Here is an 8,597-nt window from a genome sequence, read left to right on the forward strand (position 1 = left end):
AGATCCAAAGATCTGAAGAGGGTTCCCCTCAAGTCTTCAGCTGAGTACTGATAAGCACTTACTACCAAGCCTAGAGGTATGAACCACCAAAAAATTAATTGTTGAAGCTCACACAGGATTGATAATAGTTTACATTCTCAAAAAACAGAGTAAAGAAACCTCAAAATCAGGGCATCAAGTAGAGTACTCAGAAGGCTATTGCCTCAGTAATAATGGGATCAAATTAAAGGCTGCTCTGGTCCCATCTAACAAAGCTTAAAAACAAGCATCAGATGAATCAAATTAGTTTCTTAGCTGTACCAAAACAAAGCTCAACATTGTTTTTCTGAGTTGATTGCTATGGACAGATAAGCAGTAAGTATATCTTAACATATCTCTTAACCTAAAAGTGTTACTAATTTTAAAAATTAGACATATGAGGTGTGATCAAACAATACAGCGAATGTTTAAATTTTAAAAATGTATTACAGTAAGAAATACATTGCCATCAATCCCCCTCAAAACACTCCTCCTCACTTCAAACACTCTTATCCCATCGTTCCTGCCACTTTCTGAAGCAGTTCTGGAAGTCCTCTTTCATGAGTGTCTTTACTTGCGCTGTCGTGTCTGCCTCAATGTCCTGAATTGACTCAAAATGTTTTCTTTTAATGGTCATTTTGACTTTGGGGAAGAGCCAGAAGTCACACGGTGCCAGATCTGGTGAATAAGGTGGATAAGGACACACTGTGATGTTTTTATTTGACAGAAATTGCCATACTAGAAGCAACGTGTGACATGGAGCATTGTCATGATAGAGGACGAAGTAAAGATACTCACAAAAAAGGACTTCCATAACCACTTCAGAAAGTGGCAAGAATGATAGGATAAGTGTGTTTGAAGTGAAGGGGAGTTTTCTGAGGGGGATTAATGGCAATGTGTCTCTTACTGTAATAAATTTTTAAATTTAAATTCACTCTATTTTTTATCACACGTTGTACATCTATCAGTGAAACATTGAGATGCAATTTAGCATCCACAATATCTGATGTTTTGCAGAGAGCAATGTAGAAGAATGCAGAAGAGCAATGTATTAATATTTTAAATCATATTTTCATTTGAATCACCTTATGTAAAAAAATCAAACTTAGATGTTCTAAGTCTCTAAAGGAGATTTTCCAATGTACTCATAGAAATGATTACAGACAGTTAAGATTTTCATAAACAACTTCCATGTCCACATCCTGTTGTAATTTCTGTACCATTTTGTTTTCCAGTTGCTTTCCTTGGCACACAAAGTGGGTCCGGATGAGATGAATGTTTTGCTTGACTTCTTTGATGTCCTGACCTTTCTGTTGTTCTTTATTTTTCTTCAACCTGCTCATTATAAATTTAGCTTGGTGTTTCTGTTTGATCTCTTCAACTCTCTTCATTGTATCGATCGTTTTATTCCACAACTCTCACTGGTACTTGACAGGTTCATTTCTATGTATTTAAAATTCAAACGAATTATCCACTGTCCGATCTTTACCAGCTGCTTAAGGAATGCTTTAGTCTATCTAAGCTTGCGAGGATTGTGCTTCTTTTTAAAGTTTTTATTTTTATGACACTTGGATTTATAGAATCTGAACACCATGTATTAGTTGCAGATGAACAGCATGCCATGGCTGGGGTATATGGCTCCGGAACAAACATAACACTTCTCAATATACATGAATGCGCATGGGAACCCACCACCCAAATGCTGGGCTTGAAAGGAAGTCCACATTCTTTCTTGTCTTGGCGTAGAACTAACCCCTGGTCATTCAGAGAACGTGAAAGCATTCACAAAACTCTACAAGAATAAGAACAGATTTATTGAAAGTCGAAAAGAGAGAGAATTCTGTTTGGAACTGGCAAAAGGAGTTTTGCCAGGGCAGTCTGATAGAAACAGCTGCGGCAGGTTTCTGCTTAGCTTGAGTTTTATATTTTTCTAAGCAGGATGTAGCGTGCTTGTCAGCTTGCAAGAGGGCTGACATTACAATTGTCTTCTCCTGGGAACTGTTCCCATCTATGATGGATGTCAGCTTGTGGGGTATTGCCCTTGCGATTGGGAACTGTTCTGTTCCCACTTAGGATGGATGTAAGGTTCTTGTCAGCTTGCAGGTGTAGTGCTAGCCAGGGGATTCAGAGCCAAGTAGTTAATGTTTAAGCACATTCTTGCTAACTCACAAACTTGCTCCTGTTAACTCTTTGCTTGTCCCATCCTGCCAGCTCACAAGCCCTCTCTGTTAGGCACTGCCGGAGGAATGAGTCGCAGGAGACCAAAGTTGGTCTATTAGAATTTATTTGGCGTGTTTGAGCTGCGGGAGGTCAGGCTAGAAAAAACCATAACCTCCCTGAGCAGAAAGGCATATGGAGTTTTATAGGAGGGGGTAAACAAGGTTGTTCCCCCTTCAGTGCTTCAGGGGGTTTTCGTTGCATTGTCTCTTGCAACAAAGGGTTTTGGGGTATGACCAAGCCCTCTGGCTCCACACCCTGGCCCCCATCTGGACAACCCAGCCCCCCCCCCCCAGGCCCACCTAGGCATGCTGATCACAAACCCTTAGGATATAGACAAAGTAGAAAACAAAACAAAATAAGATGGTTTCTACATTCCAGGCAGCTTCTCCAGGCCTAAGGCAAACACAAGCCAACAGGTACAGGGTACAAAGCAAGACAAGATGGCTTTTAAGATAAGAAGGTTCCTGTTCCTGGCCTACATGTGACCGAACATTCCTAACTCCTGTTGTATGGAAACAAGGGAAGGGTGAAGTAGCAATGGGACGTGAGATCTTTACTTGGAAAGATAAGCTGTCCTTGATCTCAGTTGTCTGATTTTGTCCCCCAGAAGGAGAAGAAAGGCAGTGAGGATGGGAAGGCTTCATTAAACCACAGATGTTGTAAAGATGTAAGGAAGCTTCTCTCTAGTGGACCAAAGAACCGTGGCGCTGGTTGGATACCTCAACAAGGTCCAAATTAAATGCAAGTGCAAAAGTGTCTTCCACCAGCACATTTATTTGAAAATTGCTATTAAGACCCAGTCTTATTTTACTATAACATAAGACCGGGTCTTACATAACACTGGGTCTTAATATTCATTTTTGCTCCAAAAGATGCATTAGACCTGATTGTCCAGCTAAGTCTTAATTTCGGGGAAACAGGGTAGGTACCTTACACGTGGAAGACATGCTGGCTTCTGACTTTGAGGAAGGGCTGGGGTTTGGGGAAACTTCTGGGCCTTGATCATACTCCAAAGAAAGCTAAACCTCAAGACTTCTGTCTGACCTATTGGGCTGAACTGCTAAGTTAGTAAGTGGCAGCCCTCTGAACAACTCATCTCAGAGCCCTAAAACTGAAAAACAACAAGTGTATCTCCCTATCATCAGCATATGCCTCAGTGCATCTAATGCCACAGTTCCCTCGAGACCTAAATTCTGGAGAGGAAATCAAGATCCATGTGTCTGTCCATGCCCCCCTCTTTTCTCTCTTACCCTTCTCCCCACAGCCCATCAGGGCTGAAAGGAGCTGGCACTACTGTCTCCCTCTCCAGGTCCTAGCGGCAGGCAAGAATATCTTGTTTACATTGTCAGGGGACCTCTACCTACTATGTTCTAACTATTCCACCAGCCACGTGTCCTGCAAACAAGGGCAAGTGACTGCTCTCTCTTGCTCTGGGGAGGTAAACCTCTAGACTCAGGCCAGAGATGGAAAGCTAGGGAACACAATTTAGGGACGTATTTATATTCAGACTTTTAATATTTACAAAAACAAGTCTTATTTCACTAATGGCAAAGCCAGGAACTCAAATGCAGTTCTGTCTGACTCATGTATTTGCACTGGAAGAAGTCATTCTTTAACTTTTCTGCTCAAGGTCATTCTTGCTTTATAATATATTTTCCAGCTTTTAAATTCCATTTTATTGCAATTCAATTAAAAATTTATTGAGGATCCGTTAAGGACTCCTTACTATGCATATGTTCCTACTATGGTGAACTCATCCCTGCCCTCAAGAAGATATAAATTTTGGGGGGATTCTGCTGGCCTGGGTTCTGCTGGCCTTAGGCCTGTATTATCTCCACCCTCAACTCTGAACTCTTTCCCTTGCAAATGAACCCTTCTCAAATCTCGTAATTTGAGTGTGACATATGTTTCCTATTAGAATCCTGACTGATAGACAGGAAGTATGTGACTCTACTGCTTGAACTCATTTGGTGGGTGGCTAGCTGAGTTGGGCCACCCTTCCATAGAGCAGCGTTGTTGCTGCCCAGCTCAGGGGGAACTGTCATTTCCCAGCTCCCCTAGTGTCAGGACAGGCCACATGACTGGATGTGGGCAGAGGAGATATTCAGGCGAATAAGCCTGGACCACAAAAGCCTCCCAACTTGATCCTTGCGCTCTCGCTCTGCGCTTGTTCAACGAGCATCTGAGGCTCTAGAACAGGCATTCTTAACCATTTTGTGTCATGGATGCCTGACTCCTGTCTGAGTCTCTTTTTTTTTTAATAACCTTTTTATTTTGGAATAAATTTAGAGAAGTTGCAAAGATAATGTCTTAGTCCATTTGGGCCGTTATAACAAAATATCATAGACTGGGTGGCTTATAAACAACAGAAATTTATGTCTCACAGTTTTGAAGGTTGGCAAGTTTAAGATCAAGGCATGGGCAGATTCGGTGTTTGGTGAGGGCCTGCTTCCTCATAGACAGCTGTTTTCTAACTGTAACCATACAGAAAAGGGTGAGGGATTTCTCTAGGGCCTCTTTTACAAGGGCACTAATCCCAATGGGAAGCATAATCACCTCCCAAAGAACCCACCTCTTCATACCATCACCTTAAGGATTAGGACTTCAACATATGCATTTTGTGGGGGATATAAACATTCAGTCCATTGCAATAATAGAAAACATTTCCATATACTCCCTAATGTTTTAGTCTCCTCTAATGTTATCATCTCACATTGCCGTGGTACATTTGCCAAAATTAAGAAACCATCACTGGTACATTATTATTAACTAAACTCCAGACTTTATTCAGATTTCACCAATTTTTCCATTAATATTCTTTTTCTGTTCCAGGTTCTTGTCAAGGCTACCACATTGCATCTAGTTGGCATGTCTCCCCAGTCTCCTTTGGTCTGGGACAGTGTTTCAGTCTTTCCTTCTCTTCATGACTTTGACAGGTACTTTCTTTTGTTTGTGGCAAGCACACAAAACAATGTAACAGTTAGACATTTATACCCCTCACAAAGTGATAACTCCCCTCCCCCAATCTACTGCCCCTCTAACACTGTATATAGCTGTCACAATTCCATTGACTCTATTCCCTATGCTGTACTCCACATCTTGTGACTATATATATATTAAATTATAGTTGACATTCATTATTCTTCAGCTTCAGGTGTACACTGCAGTGGTCAGGCATCTACACTGTCCATGGAGTGGACTCCCTAATAAGACAAGTGACAGATACTTTTGAAGAATACTGGTCAGGTCTCATGTAGAATTCCAGAATAATGTTTTAAATGTGTAATGTAAAATAGTACTATAAAGAACACAAATCATATTGAAATATAGGAATTATAATTTTTAAAATTCTCTCAGGTTAAAAGGAGTAAAGTGCAGGTATCCTTAACTGTGCTGGCTTTGCTGTTCTCGGAGTGTTCCTGGGAATGGCAAATTCAAATTTTGAGAGCAGTGAAAAGGATTACTTTAAGGTTGAATTAGAGGAAGAAAATGTGATTCTCACATTGGTTCCAGTTAGTGAGGAACCTAATGAAAAACATCAAATGGAACCAAGCATTTCTTCAATCTCAGAAGACAACTTGAAGATTCCTAGGACAGATGATGAAGTTTATCTTCCTCAAACGAGTGAACAGTTCAAAGCTTGTCCAAAACCAATGCTCCTCTTGCCGACCATTTTGCCTTCAATTAATAAAGTGCATTGGGACACTGCGGAACTGGTGCCAACAATTTAATTTGAGTACTGATGGCAAGAAAACAGACATTTATCTGAGGCTCAAGGAACATACGTACTCTGAAGAAAAACAAAACATTCCTGAAATACTACAGGAGTCAAGTTCAAAGAAATGCAAGATGGTGACCAAGAAAGCAAGGAGTAAGAAAAGTTGTAAGATGAGTGAGAGAGAGCAAATGACCAATAGCGTTGAATTGATAACTTCAGCTCAGGAAGCCATGTTGGCAGCATGGGCAAGACTTGCTGCAAGAGCCGTTCACCTAAGGCTATGAATTCATGTCCCATTCCTACTTCTGCTGAGAACTTTCTGCTGCAAACCTCTGGTGTCAGGTGGTGTGTGGTCCATGGCAGACCTCTCTTGGCAGACAGAGAGGGTTGGGTTCACCTGCAGTTCTATGCAGGTCAGGCGTGGGTGCCTGACCCTCCTAAGAAGATGATCTCTCTCTTCCTGTTACCAGCCTGCACTTTCCCATACCCAGACCTAGAAGATAATATGTTATGCCCCGATTGTGCTAAGAAAAATAAGAGGATGATGGAAAGATTAACTATGATGAAGAAGTAGAAACAACCTGGTTTGAACACAACCATATCTTTCCTTTTGGATTGGCCATATCTTAATAAAGAATAAACGGTGGATAGATAGCTCACAGAAAAAAAAGAATTTAAAATTGAGATACAATAATGGATGTGCTCTTTTATTAACAGATAAATAACTAGATCTAGTGATGGGTCAACTATCTTAATTTTGAAATAGTGGTGAGGTATAAACATAATTTGGTGATTCCTTAACAACCATAATGTATAACATGAAAATATCTGTGATTTCTTTTGGTGACAAAGTCATGGGTACTGCTAATAAATACTACTATGGTTTGTTGCCTAAGTAAAACCTAGAGAAAATAAAGATATACATGTTTTTTCCCATTCAAATTTACAGATTTTCTGAATTCTGTGGCCTCCATGACTGTCCCAAAATGAATGGCAGAATCACAAGATGGGAGGAGACTGAGTTCCTGAATATCTGCATATAGCAGTGACTCCACTCCCAAACTATCCCCCACTGCCAATACATTTTGCATAAGCAAGAAATAAATCATATGGGGTTATACCATTGAGGTTTTGAGTTTATCTCATAAAGCACCTAGCATTATCTTAACTAATATGGCTCTTCATCACTAAATTACACATATATACAGAGGGTACCAAGAAAATGTATATACATTTTTAAAAAGGAAAAAACTATTAAAATTGTAATAATACATACCAATAACAGAAGATGAATACAAGTCACGTTTGACTTCTGCAATTACAAGAGGTGCTCAAAGTGGTTACCATCAGCATCCAGACACTTCTGATTACAGCGAACTATAGCTTGAGCAGCATTGACCAAAGCGTCCATGTGTATACATTTTTTGGCACGCCCAGTATACGTATATGTATATGTGTATGTATACATACACATATATATAATAGCTAACAATACAAAAGTACGTATATTTGTATTAATTGAAACTTCTTTATCTTACAAGTAATCAAAAGCTTAACCAAAAAAGGAGACATTACTGCAAGAGTACTGGGATGTCTCACTGCATATAAGGAGAAGTTAAATTATGAGGCTTCTTAAAGGACTGGGGTTAAAGCAGCTCTAGGGACTTCAGCAGGAGTATTCTGGGGTGCTTATCTCTTATGATAGGCCCTGCCATTAAAGTAACTCAGCTTCCTACTCTGTCTCTGCATATCTCTGCTGAAATTCTTAAGCAAAAGAAACTGATTCGCCCAGCTAGCTTGGGTTAGATGTCCTCCTAGGGTCCAATCAACCATGGCCAGGAGTTTACTGTCCATAATAGAAACATGGCTATTGGGGCTCCACTATCTCTTGGCTTGGACAGGTAGTTCTAAGATGATAATAACAATATCATAACAAACATCTGAGCTTTTGCCACATGCCAGATACTCTCCTATGTGCTTTATATGGATTACTTTAAAACTCCTCAAACCCTTTGAGATAGGTACATGCCATTATCCCCAATTTAAAGAAGAAATTGAAAAACAAGAAAGTTTAGAAAAATATTCAAGGCTCCACAATAATTAAATGGCAAAGCCAAGGTTTACACTAAGGCAGTCTAACTCTGGAGTCTTCATTATTGTTGGCATATTATATATGAGGACAAGGGCTCAGAAAGACAACATGGCTCGCCCCTAGTTACAAGTTGCAAGGCCAAGATTTGAACACAGAACACTATCTGTCCCCAGAACCCCTGTCCTTTCTTAATCTTGAAGGATGGATAAATCAGGAGAGGCAGAGATGAGAAGGGAAGTCAGTGCAGGAAGGGAGAACAGAAAAGGACCTTATACTACCTACACATACCAAAATGTGGGCAGCTTCCCTTTCTGGGCCATACTTTGATTCTTTTTACTATAGCAAGAGGGCAAGTTTAGCACCATAAGTCAAAGGGTTTCCTAGACCTGCCATTTTATTTCCTACTGAATGCAATGTCCAAACACTGCTTCAAACCCACTCCTAAATTGGAGAACTTCGTGTGTCTGGACACTGTTGGTCCCAGTGTGGGATGAGCAACAGTACCAAAGAGACAAACAGAAGGGGGTGCCCAGGGCCTATGGCTGATCA

General features: G+C 40.4%; 2 pseudogenes across 2 annotated transcripts; one reads left to right on the top strand and one right to left on the bottom strand.

Annotated features, from left to right (window-relative positions):
- Window positions 1-1,175: 1,175 nt before the first annotated feature.
- LOC308497660 (putative ribosome biogenesis protein RLP24) lies at window positions 1,176-1,690 on the bottom strand (annotated as a pseudogene). Its single transcript has one exon. The product of its transcript is annotated as a putative ribosome biogenesis protein RLP24 (transcript).
- A 3,973-nt stretch (window positions 1,691-5,663) lies between these two features.
- On the top strand, window positions 5,664-6,530 carry LOC308497812 (developmental pluripotency-associated protein 2-like; annotated as a pseudogene). Its single transcript has one exon. The product of its transcript is annotated as a developmental pluripotency-associated protein 2-like (transcript).
- Window positions 6,531-8,597: the final 2,067 nt, after the last annotated feature.

Source organism: Rhinolophus hipposideros (genome assembly GCF_964194185.1).
Source record: "Rhinolophus hipposideros genome assembly, chromosome: 5".
Taxonomy (NCBI): Eukaryota; Metazoa; Chordata; class Mammalia; order Chiroptera; family Rhinolophidae; genus Rhinolophus; species Rhinolophus hipposideros.